Source organism: Delphinapterus leucas, chromosome 9 (genome assembly GCF_059928025.1).
Source record: "Delphinapterus leucas isolate spDelLeu-1000000601 "Yukka" chromosome 9, BTC_Dleu_Yukka2, whole genome shotgun sequence".
NCBI lineage: Eukaryota > Metazoa > Chordata > Mammalia > Artiodactyla > Monodontidae > Delphinapterus > Delphinapterus leucas.
In genome coordinates, this window is record NC_143137.1 from 41,380,754 (window position 1) to 41,393,608 (window position 12,855).

General features: G+C 45.3%; 1 protein-coding gene across 3 annotated transcripts in view; it reads right to left on the reverse strand.

Annotated features, from left to right (window-relative positions):
* Positions 1-12,855, reverse strand: part of EEPD1 (endonuclease/exonuclease/phosphatase family domain containing 1) — a 120,679-nt gene that overhangs the window by 99,145 nt on the left and 8,679 nt on the right. The gene's annotated exons all lie outside the window — the stretch shown is intronic.

Genomic DNA, 12,855 nt, shown 5'->3' on the forward strand with positions numbered 1-12,855 from the left:
CAGCTGGTAAGAGCGATCAGAGGGCAAAGAGAAGGCCAGGGTCTTGGAATGCGCAGCACGTGAAGAGCCCTGAAAATACAAACCATGAAGAACCAGTAGCAAACGCCATCCTCTGTTTGTCCAGCGGCCGCCTGGCAGAGGACGGCCTGTCACAAGGCCAGGGAGGCAGTGACTGATCCTGGATCAGAAAATGTCCAGGGCAGGTGTGTTTCAACTGGGCTTTGTGTGGTGCAGGCCCCTCCTGGGCCCCTAACCCAGAGCATACCCCCTCTTACTGGCTTTATGTGTTGTATTTCCAGATGAGACTGCATTTAAAAAAAAGTTTCCTTGGCTAAACAAGAGTTTTAAAACCACTGGTGTAGGGGCTATATGTCAGGGTGTATCAGTTAAGATTCTTTATTTTTTTTAATTAATTTATTTTATTTTATTTATTTATTTTTGGCTGTGTTGGGTCTTCGTTGCTGTGTGTGTGCTTTTTCTCTAGTTGTGGCGAGCGGGGGCTACTCTTTGTTGCGGTGCGCGGGCTTCTCATTGCAGTGGCTTCTCTTGTTGCGGAGCACGGGCTCTAGGCGTGCGGGCTTCAGTAGTTGTGGCTCGCGGGCTCAGGAGTTGTGGCTCGTAGGCTCTAGAGCGCAGGTTCAGTAGTTGTGGCGCTTGGGCTTAGTTGCTCCGTGGCATGTGGGATCTTCCCGGACCAGGGCTCAAACCCGTGTTCCCTGCATTGGCAGGATTCTTAACCACTGCGCCACCAGGGAAGCCCCCAGTTAAGATTCTTAGTTGCAAGAAACAGAAAGCAACACTGGCTGATTTAAGCAGAAAAGTATTTCATTAAAAGGATATTAAGGAGGTAGGGTTGGACGATCAGGAACAAGAGGCAAACATGACCCAGAACTATGGTAGAAAGGACCCCACTGTCTCAATGCCAAATCCTTGATGTAGCAGCCTGTGCAGCTAACAGTAGCCAGCCTTGGACATCGCTCCCTGTCACCAGCCATACTCTCTCTCTCACACGATCCTGTGCAAACTGTCCCTATGGCCACAGTGAGCTCTTATTTTTTTTTTTTTTTAATTGTAACAACTTTTTTCTTTTCCTCTGCTTCTTTTTATAAAGTCCCTATAAATTGAAGTTTGGGTGGATGTATTTAAATATTTCTTTTTTTTTAACTGAAGTATAGTTGATTTACAACATCATATTAGTTTCAGGTGTACAACACAGAGACTTGACATGTTTATAAATTCAGAGTGAACTCTTCATAGTTCCTGAGTTGTTAGTGCCACTGGCTCCCAACTCAGAGATTGGAATGGACACACTGACCTGCAGAGCCCAGGCCCTAGCTGCAAAGGACACTGGGAAAGTGAGCCTTTGCATTTCCAGCTTCCCCTGTGGATGGTGGGCTCTGCTGCCCATCAAGTCTTATAAGGACAGAAATTTTCTAAGCACAGAAGGGGTAAACTGGGAGGGACCTAAAAGAATGACAGTGGGATATAAGGGCTCTGGGTCCTCAGAAAAGTAAAATGCATTGACAAGAGGGGAAAAAGGGCCCAAGTATTATTTATATTTTTTGTATGTTTTAAATGTTTCATATCAAAACTAAAGGTCCCTACTTGGATGCCAAAAAACAAACTTCACTCTTTGGCCTAGAACTATGCAAAAGACCAAGGACATGGGAGCAGCCACCAGGCCACCTGGAAACCTGGTTAAAGAGAAAGAAACTTCTAATTTTCACCTGGGTTGCTTTTAGGTGAAATCAGATGCCAGTACCACTGGGCTTGGCTGAAACTAACCAAGGAGGAGAGCCTGCAAATAATTACAAGGCAGTGTACAGCCAACTGCATACAGGTCTTCCCAACTCTACTTACTCACTGAGAAAGTGGAAGAAGCAAAGAAGCAATTAACAGTAAAGATAAAGATCTATTTTAAAAGATGGGTATATTTATAACTCACACATACCCAGACACTTTGTGGGTGGAGGCATGTACAGACATATGTCTGTGGTCAAGCAGGAATCCATGGACATGTGAGAAGCAAAAAAGATTTGCAAAAATGGGACTCAATAAATGATGTCTGAACTATAGAAGATAATTCCAAGTTCTTTAATCTCAAATTTGACATAAAATAAAGTCTGACTCACTGCTAGCGTTGCCCTGAACAAAGAAAATTAATTTTAAATTTAAACATTTATAATTTATGGTCACTACTTTTTTTTTCTTTTTTTTTTGTTTAAAGCCAGTGACCATGTTTTGGTTCTTCCACCGGGCCTGCTCATACTTGTATACCTACTCATACAAGAAGGGCAATCTGAGATTTAAAAAGAAGAATTGATTTATGCTTGAAAAATATGAATCATGGGGAAAGGCAAAATGAACTAAAATTATTCCGGGTGAGAATATAAGGTGGAAGGAGATTGAACTGAGGTCTCCAAACATACAGAGAGAGCTTCACAGAGGTTCTGACTGGCTGGTTTTTGCTTCTACTAGGAAGGACTTAGAAAAATGGGCCTAAACTACAAATAAGGGATGTACAGTAAGTGAAGGAAGAGTATCATGGTAATAAGAACAGTTAAATACTGGAATGAGTAACAGCGCAAAACTTTGGAACTTTATTCTCTGGGGATTTTAAAAACAGGGAATCAAAGTATCTAAGATCTAAGCTAACACAGAATGCACAGGACCTTCGTGGAAAAATAAGTTAGGCTTTATTAAAAGTTCCAAAAGAAGACATAAATAAATGAAGAAACATAGATTTTCCAGGAAAAGGTAACTTATCATTTCAATGATGTCAAATTGTCTCAAACTTCATGTATAAAATCAATGCATTTCCAATCAAAATTCCAACAGGATATTCGAGAAACTCAAACTGATTGTAAAACTTGTCTGGTTAGAGATTTTTTTTTCCCAGCATGCACTATGCTCCCTGTCTCCATGCTTTGTTCTTGCCAGTCCCTCTACCCAGAATGCCCTTCTGCCTTTTATTCCCTCAGCTAACTTCAGTCACCTTCCAAGATTCAGTTCAGGCTTCTTCTCTTCTAGAAAGCCTCCCTTGGACCTCTAGCTTGGGCTAAGGGATGCATCCTCCACAGCTTGAGTTTACACCCTGATCTTAGCATCGGGGTTAGCTACTGTCTACCTACCTACCTACTACTATCTCACCCTGAACTGTGAGCTTGTCAAAGGGTGGGGCTAGGTCATTCATCTCTGGATACCTAATACCTGGCACAGCCTGGCACAGGACATGCTTAATGAACTAGAGAACTTTCTTGTAAGGTAACACCCAGATGACAACTCCTACGTACTGAGCACCTACCACGTGCAGCCCAGTGTTAGGTGCTCGATAGACCTCTGACCTTCTCCACTGACCAGCAAGGTTGCAGTGTGACAGCCCCTATCAAACGAAGGAGCCAAAGTTCAAAGTTGGTTAAGCAGCTTGCCCCAGGCCACCAGGCTAATACCGGGCGTGGCCACGTTTGGAACCTTGGCAGAGTTGGCTCCAAAGCTCTTTCCAGACCCCGCCCCGCTCCGCGCCCCACGTTCTCCTTCCTGTTGTGGAGCGCCTGCCACGAGCCGCTGCGCAGAATGATGGCGGACGAGACAAGCCCCATACTGGCCCGGCCTGTGCAGCGGTGGAAGAGGGCTGAAGCCCCAGCCGGCGGAGAAACCAACTGGGGCCGGCACAAAAAGTGAGCGCTCTTCACCGCCCCTCAAATCAGAGCCTGACCCGGGGGGTCAGCCCGGCAGAGGCTCCCACCCTTACCAGGGCACCCATCCGCACACCACATCCACCCGTCCATTCCAGACGGGGATCAGGCACCGGGGCACTGTCTCCTCCCACGAAGGCCCCGGCCGCACCTAAGCCCTCGGCCCCGACCCAGGGAAGGCGGTCTCCACGGCGTCACCCACCCGCCCTATGGCAGCCTCACCCTTGGGGCCCGCTTTCCCCACCAGGCCCAGTAGCCGGGCGCTCACCTCACAGCCACCTGCAGTCAAGGGCAGGCACCCACCGCCCCGGGGAAGCCAGAGTCGAGGCAGCCACTCCCCTTCTCTCAGGTTAGGGAATTTTTTAAGCAGAAAAACAAGGAAGGAGAGTTACCTGACCAGATGCCACAGTATTAACAACAGTGTGGTTACAGCACCGGAACGCATGAGTGGACACACAATAAATTTGCCATGCACATATGATAAAGGATGATAAAGTGCGCATACAAATCAGTGGGGAAGAAGCAAGTTGTTTGTGGACGGGACAAAAAAATTGAAAAACAGAAAACTGGATCCCGACCTCATACCTACTCAACAGTAGACTCCAGATAGAGTGAAAACTTAAATGCAAAAGATAAAAAAACCACACAACTAAGAAGCTAAGAGGAAAATGTAAGAATGAACTTGGGGTGAGATGGATCTGTTCAACAGCATCCAAAAGGGAATTGACAGATTTAACCACAGCAAAATTAAGAATTTCTGTTGTGTGCAGGGCACCACAGACAAAGTTAACAGGGGGTGATAAAGTGGGAGAAGAGCTCTGCAATCTCTGAGACCAAAAAGGGGATTGGCATCTAGAATGTAAATGAACGTTTCAAAACAACTGAAAAATAAAAAGCAACTTTACATTTTACAAAATGGGCAAAGGCTGAGAAAAGGTGTCCCCCAGAGGGGAAATCCAAATGGCTAGAAAAGTATGTGAAGGACATGGTAGCAGGGGGCCTGAGGCAGCCTGGTTCGCCATCACCTGGGGATGGACACTGGCCCACCCTTGTACGTGGCCAATGACTAAGCAGTCAGGAGCAAAGAACTAGCTGGAAACCATAAAAACACAAGGTTTTTTGTTGATGAAACCATTACATTTTTCAAAGATATGTCTAAGGACATACATTTAACACTGTGCACTGGGAATCTATGGGAGGGGGATGAATGGGGAGGGGGATGAAGAAGACAATTTTTAAATAAAACCAAACAGAAGTGGAGCCTAGCACTGATGGATGAGAGAGTGCCATAAACTTAAAGAGTCTAACGATTCAACGCTCTACAGCTGGGCTCAAAAGAATAAGGAAATTAACATGATACACATTTCATGTGTCTGCGGTGACTTAGGCAGAGTCCTGTGGGAGGTTCCTTCCTGGCCCAGGGTTCTGGAATTTGCAGACATTGTCATGAACTAGCTCCAAATTACCTCTCATTGCAAATCCTGGCATAGGATGTTACATTTTGACTTTGGAAAAAAGTAAAAACGTGCTGAAGTTCCATCCAAAACACATAATTTAAATGTGAAAATCAAAGGACCCCAAGTGCTTCTCAAGGACAGTGTTACAAGTCCAGTGCAGCCAGACTGCTCCAGCCAGAATATGTAATGAAGCACACCAAATGGAATTCTCCAGGTTCCTTTCCAGATGGGGGGTTTGTTTCTGTAGGATGGCAGGCATTTTTTCCTATTACAAAACAATTATTCTAGGTTAGGCTCTGGTATAATGATCCTGTGACTAAGGGGCAAGGAAAAGGGGAATATGGAGTGAAAAGGGAGTCAGGACAAAGATATACTTTATCAGCTTAGAAACAGGTGTGAGAACAGGCCATCCAGCGCTATGCAGACAGTTCTCCAAAGAAGACATACAAATGGCCAGTAAACACCTGAGAAGATGCCCAGTATCACTAATAGTCATTAGGGAAATGCAACTGAAATCCCTAATGAGATACCACTTCATGCCCATTAGTATGGCTATAATAAAAAAGAAACAACAACAAGCGTTGGGGAGGATGTGCAGAAAACAGGAGCCCTCATATATCACTGGTGGGAATGTAAAACAGTGCAGCCATTCTGGAAAACAATCTGGCAGTTCCTCAACGTGTTAAACATAGAATTACCATATGACTCAGCATCTCCACTCTCAGGTATACACCCAAGCGATATGAAAACGTATGTCATACAAAAGCTTGTACGTGAAAGTTCATAGAAGCATTATTCACAATAGCCAAAAAGTAAAAATAACCCAAATGTCCATCAGCTGATGACTGGATAAAGGAAATGAGGTATATCCATATAATGGAATATTATTCAGCCATAAAAAAAGAAATACACGTGCTACAACATGGATGAACCTAAGTAAAAAAAGCCAGACACAAAATGCCATATATTACATAATTTCATTTATAGGAAATGTCCAGGACAGGCAAATCCACAAGAGACAGAAAATAGATCAGTGGTTGCCTGGGGCTGGGAGGAGGGGAGTGACTACTAATGGGTATGGAGTATCCTTGTGGGTGATGAAAATGTTCTGGAAGAGTGGTGAGGGTTGTGCAACTTTGTGAATATACTAAAAACCACTGAATTGTACACTTTAAAGGGGTGAACTATGTGGTATGGAAATTATCTCTCAATTTTTAAAAAATCCTGTGTCCCCAAAGCCCTGCATTCCTGACCTCACTGGATGATAGAATTGGATGACTTCCTCAAGCGCCGGCTGGGCCCTGTTCCAGGGAGCACCTCCCTTTTAAACTTGTCTCTCACACTTTCTAGATATAAAAGCCTAGGAAAGAACTGTCCCCTTCCTTAACCTCCTGGTTCCATCTCCAGGTTTATGGATTCTCTGCCTCTGAATATAAAAGTGTTTGGGCTCTGAGTAATTCTGCCCAGCTTTGAACTTCTGCTCTACACTCACCAACCATGTGACTTGGGCAAGTTTACTTAAATTATTTAAGTTTCCTTATGCGTAAGGTGGGAATACTTTGCCAACCTCACTGGGATGGTGCAAACATTAAGTTAGTTAATGAATATAAAAGGCTGAGCAACAGCACATGGGGCAAAGTAAATAGTCAATAGGTGTCAGGGGTCGTTTCTCCTTTCCACAAATTCCTGAGTGTTAGGGTGCCGAAACTAGGCTGTATGTACAGTCTGGGAGTACAGAGGGCATCACACAGGCAATGACAACAGAATGCCTGTTATGGGAGGGGAAACGCAGGCCAATAGGGGAGCCCATAGCTGTGGTGCCTAACAATAGGTCAGGGACAGTCGAAGTTGAGTAGGTTTCACAGTGGTCCCTCTGAATCACACCTTTCCACGGCAATGCTGAAGGGCACTACAATTCTAAAGGGCAAACTCATGTGTCACCATTACTTGTAGCCAAGGGCAAGCAGAGAGCTTGGCAAAGTGGAGCTGCTGCCTTGGCGCGGGTGGGTAGAAGGTTTCAGGTCACTGCTGGCATTTCAGGAGAAAACCAAGGACTGGCAAGTTGGAAGGAGAGAAGTTCAAGGCAAACAAATCCCAGTCCCTAACTGCTGGTGTGTGCTTGCCGTGGTCCGGCCAGAAAGCCGCTCCTCTTGTCCAGCAGACTGTCACTCCAGGGATTCTAACGCAGCACTTAAACTGTTAAACGAGTACTTGAAATCGTCACTGCCCCAGGAAAAACCAAGAGGAACAGGCTCCTCACAAAAAGCCAAAAAGGAAGTCCCTGGGCGATTTTTCTTACACCGTCTTGTTATGGGCTGAATCGTGTCCCCCAAAACCAATATGTTGAAGTCCTAACCCCCAGTACTCTAGTATGTGACTGCACTTGGATGCCATTAGAGTAGCCCCAATCCAATAAGACGAGGTCCTTATGAGAAGAGGAACTTTGGACACAGACAGGTACCGAGGGAAGCCCATGTGAAGACACAGGGAGAGGACGGCTATCTACAAGGCAAGGAGAGAGGCCTCAGAAGAAACCAACCCTGTCGACACCTTGATCTTAGACTTCCAGGCTCCAGAACTGTGAGAAAATAAATATCTTTTGTTTAAGCCACCCAGTCTATGCTTCTTTGCTATGACAGCCCTAGCAAACTAATACAATCTTAACTGTAAAAACAAATACTTTTCCTTCTCTGAATTGAAGGGCATTTGGTAGAAATAGTGACGATTTTCCCTCTCTGTAGAAAAAGCCTAACGGTTGGAAGGGATTTTGTGATTCAGAAGAACTGCATACATTTAAACATACAGCCTTTATCAATATAATCCATCAATAAAAATACCACAGTTATTTTGATGAACACAGATATGTATCTGGAATCAGGGGTTATGGGTAATCCTGCAGTCTTATCTCTCACTCATCACCCAGTTTATTTCTATATCTTGCTTTGGTAGGTCAATGACAAGAAATTCCTGATTTTCATAGATTAGATAAATAGTTGCAAATAGTAACATTCTGAACAATCATCTAGAGTCTCAGATGTTCTTCAATTTACCCAAAAGTCTAAAGGACAGAAGCAACTTTTATTTCCAAGCTGAAACTCTCACAATACCTAACAACTACCCGCACTTTTACTGTAAATGTTGGAAGCATCAAAACGAATACAATTCAAGATTACAAACCTACTCTAAACAGTCCTGCCTGGCATTTAACAGAGCCCAGTGTGTGAGTACTGAGACACGAGTCTCTTACACAGTTTCACACGTATGAACATGAATTTAACATGAACAAAAACTGAACTCGAACGTTAAACTCAGAACGGCTAAAAAAGACAGTACAGAGTTACAAACTTGGAAAGGTGTTTTATATACCATCGACTCCAGTCCACCTGCTTATTAAATCCCTCCCAGCTCACAGTTATTCATGAGTTTCATAAGCGGGCCATCTAAGGCACCGAAGAAAATGCTGACTAGTACAGGTATTAGGTCAAAATTTTTTTTTAAGAGCTCATTATTCCTTCACCTCTTTTATTTCTAAAAGTTGCACGAGATTTGGGGGAAGAAACTGGGTCAATGAACTCCTGACCTTATAACTAGTTATATTTTTGAGTCAATCTTCTAGAAAAAATAACAGTGCATCAGTAACAACCTACAGTTACTGCCAGGGGTCTGCAATATACATCCACAGCAAATGCTGTCTCTAGACTACAGAAACAATATAACTTGAGCCCAGGTAGTAGTGTTCTTAAAAACACAACAGAGGTTCTCCTAACCAACCTCTGCTCAAGGGATCCACCAGACTGTCCCCACTCCCTTCCTAAAACATGCTGAGAGCTGGGCACCCGTGGCACGCTGAGTTCTCCTGGTGGATGAGCTGTGCGCTTCCCCTCTTGAGTGGGACATCACATGCTCATCCAGGGTCAGCTGTGACTTGTTTTTGTCAGTTGTATATATTACTATGGTCTCCTAAATGTGACATAGACTGTCGAAACAGGAATGTGAGCAGAAAAAGTTGTTTCTAAGAAAAGGAAGATGAATGTTAGCCAAGCTTCTATGAAAGCAAATTGTTTAAAGAGACTGCTGTCAAAATAGGTGTGGGCAAAATGACTGTAAAAAGACTGGAAAGTCATAAAAATATAGTATCCCGGGCTTCCCTGGTGGTGCAGTGGTTGACAGTCCGCCTGCCGATGCAGGGGACACGGGTTCATGCCCCGATCTGGGAAGATCCCACAGGCCGCGGAGCAGCTGGGCCTGTGAGCCATGGCCACTGAGCCTGCGCGTCCAGAGCCTGTGCTCTGCAACAGGAGAGGCCACAGCAGTGAGAGGCCCGCGTCCCGCAGGAAAAAAAAAAAAAAATTTCCCACACTCAGATTGCTTTGCAAATACCCTTGCTCCACTTTGAATAAAGAAATACTGGATACACACACACACACACAAAATGATACTGTTATCAGCATACTTATGAAAGATCATGACTAGGGAACTCAAACCAAGGTCTTGGTTAAGGGAGCACCTAGTCCAGTAAAAAGGCTGGGGTGATGAATAAAATACAAATTTGTGGAAAAGCATTAGTGAACTAACAGTAGCTTTTTATCATCAAGCCTTGGAATCCAATTGCTTGGATTATAATCCAAGCTCCATCACCTAAAAGCTGTGTGACCCTGGGGAAAATTACTCAGCTTCCCTGAGCCATCTCTCCTCTATCTGTAAGAGGACTGATGATGGTATCCAGTGTATAAGCCATCAGCCACAGTAATTATCAGTGTTAACTATCATTGTTTTTGTTCTTCGTACAACTACTACTACCACCACGGTCATGGACACTGAAAATACAAGCACCATATGTGGAGGGGGAGGGACACGCAGTATTTCACTGTTTAAAATGAGTCCTCAAATTAAAAACAACTGGGAACCACTTTGCAAAGAGCTAACCAGTAAAATGACACAATGACCTGCAGTTGCAGAGGCTGCTCACCAAACAAGGAAGGACAAAGCCCCAAATCTACCGGCAGGTGAGTCCCAAGCCTAATCACTGGTACTTAGAGGCCACTAAAATTTTTACTTTTTTCCCATTTAAGAAAACAGAGACTGCAAAAATATTTAAGTCAGACTGAATTTGCTTAATGAAAATACATTCTGGGGAACTTTTTTTTTCATAGAGAATTGGATAAGTATTTTTAAAAACAACAATCCACCTGAGACCTCCCACTTTAAAAGACACCATGCTTTTAGCATAAGCTGAGAAACACGAAGTAGTGACTTCACCCTCCAGCTTCTGGGTGAGCAAACCAGGTTCAGATCCCTAGAACACAATAAAACCACACCCAAAATGCACACAACCTTCCATGTGGCCACGTGAACAACATTCTCTTGGCATCACATTTCAGGAGTTTACAGCAGCTTCTAGATAAAACAATTGAAGGCCCAGCTTAACAGCTTAATCAGGTAATGGCTGAATCAAAACAGAATTCGCAGGAAACAAGGGCTTGTTGGAAACAAACAACTGAGCAACAGAGGTAGGCAGCTGTACTCAGTAAAGAAAACTCAGGGTTTCTTTACCCAGTAGTTTAGTAGAAGGATTCAAGACTTCTTTAGGGGTGGCACAGTGGTTAAGAATCTGCCTGCCAATGCAGGGGACACGGGTTTGAGCCCTGGCCCGGGAAGATCCCACATGCTTCAGAGCAACTAAGCCTGTGCACCACAACTACTGAGCCTGCGCTCTAGAGCCCGTGAGGCACAACTAGGAGCAACGAAGACCCAATGCAGCCAAAAATAAATTTAAAATTAAAAAAAATTTTCTTTATAATGAACCGCTTAACTCTGAGCACATCTCCCCAGGGTTTCTACCCACTGGAGTCCAGCTGTTTGGCAGCTGTCAATCAAAACATTACAATAAGAATTGCTGTCCAGATCAGGCCTGTGTACAGTCATCAGGAATAGAATCAGGAAGTTTCTGAGGTTCCTAAATATTTGTTGAGGACTAAAAGCAGAGCAGGGCATTTCTGTAGCCTATCCTGGATGTTCAGATAAGACTCACTGGTGTGGAATTTCCACTAAGCTGCACATGACTACACGCAAACCAGGGGGTCCATGCATGATGAACACATCACATTTTAGTGAAATGCGTGATTTTATTTGTTACTGGCAGAGACTGTTATTAAGGAACTCCAGGATAAAATCTTTTGTAAGGTAGGGTAATTTTGAAATAAAAATAACACCTACCTCAACGCTCTTCTCTCCTGTGAGGCACCGTGTTGGGGAGCCTGCCACGTTCCCAGTCTGAGCCCAGGCGGTAGGCCAGCCTGGACCCTCACCAGGTGGCTGCAGTGGGAGCGGCCGACTTGCCCGCCGACAAGACCCTAGCCGCTCAGACCCCAGCCCCCACTCCAGACTAACTCCTCTCCAACCACCTGACTTGGTCCTGTCCCCCAATCCTTCCTCTGTGCTGAGGTCTCCACCCACCTGCAAGAGCCAAGCAACCAGGTACCAGACCCCTGTGCTTCTTAAGCTTGACCTCCTCGTTCAAAACACACATCACCCCGGTAAGTACCTGCGAGCGTGTCTCCTTGTAAGACTGTGACCTCCCTGATGCCAGGGCAGGGTCTCCCTGTGTCTCTGACCTCACCAGGTAAGTGCTCGATCAGTGTTGAATTTAACTTATGGAAATGTCTTCTGATAGAAACAGTTACCTAAAACTCCCCATGTATGTCCTCGTTCTACGTGTACTTGATACTAAACAGCAGAAGGGCCTTGTCAGATGCCCGCTGTGTGGTTAGGCCATTTAAGATGGCTGTTCTCTTGTTCTCTGCACATCCCCTGCTCGACCAGTCCCTGATTCACTCACATGACTATCCATCCTCTTAATTATAGGGCTTAATTAGTCCCTGGCAACTGAGGAGCGCACCGGACGTCAATTCCCCCTACAAACAATAGCCTCCTTCTCCGGCAAGGACCAAAGACTGCTGCCACGTCCTGCCCACCGTCTGCCGAACAAGGTGGGGAGTCGATCCAGGACCCTTTGTGTAAGATCCCCTAGTCCAATAAACCACTGACATCTCTGTCACTGTCTCTGGGCTCTTTCTTCGTCTCGAGGCTGGACAACTATAAGGCTTGGAGGACTGCGGGGTATAGCCCAACACCCGGGCTGCACAGAGGACCACAAGGCCTCTTCCTCCATCCACGATGGACCAAGATCCCACACCTGTCCACAGCAGATGGAGGGGTGAGGTCAGCAAGCTGCATCATGCCGACACAATGCAGAGGCATGTGAGTCAGCCCCGGGATTTCTTAAATGCCTCTGAGCCTGTCTTCTAGGAATCTACCCAGTTAATCCCCACAATAACCAAAACACAGGCAAGTCTTTCCAGTTTCTGCCTCTAAAGATCCTCTTATCCCCACCCACTTCTGCTCCCCAGTCACCATACTTTTCAGCCTTTATTCTGTATCAGCCTCTCTACTCAACTCCCAGGACCCACTCCAAGCGGCTTCCCCCGCAGCCAGAACAGCCTGGTAACAGCTAATTCATCACCTCTGCTTCTAATCCTCTGTGGCCTCCTCCTGCTGTTTAAGTAAAAGCCTTGCAGGGCCCACCCACCTGGCCCTGCCTCCCCCTGCAGCCCTAGCCACCCGCCACTCCCGGGACCCCACTCTCTCCAAAACAAACACTCTCAGGGCCTTTGCACTTGCTGGCTCCTCGGGTGAAGCACTCT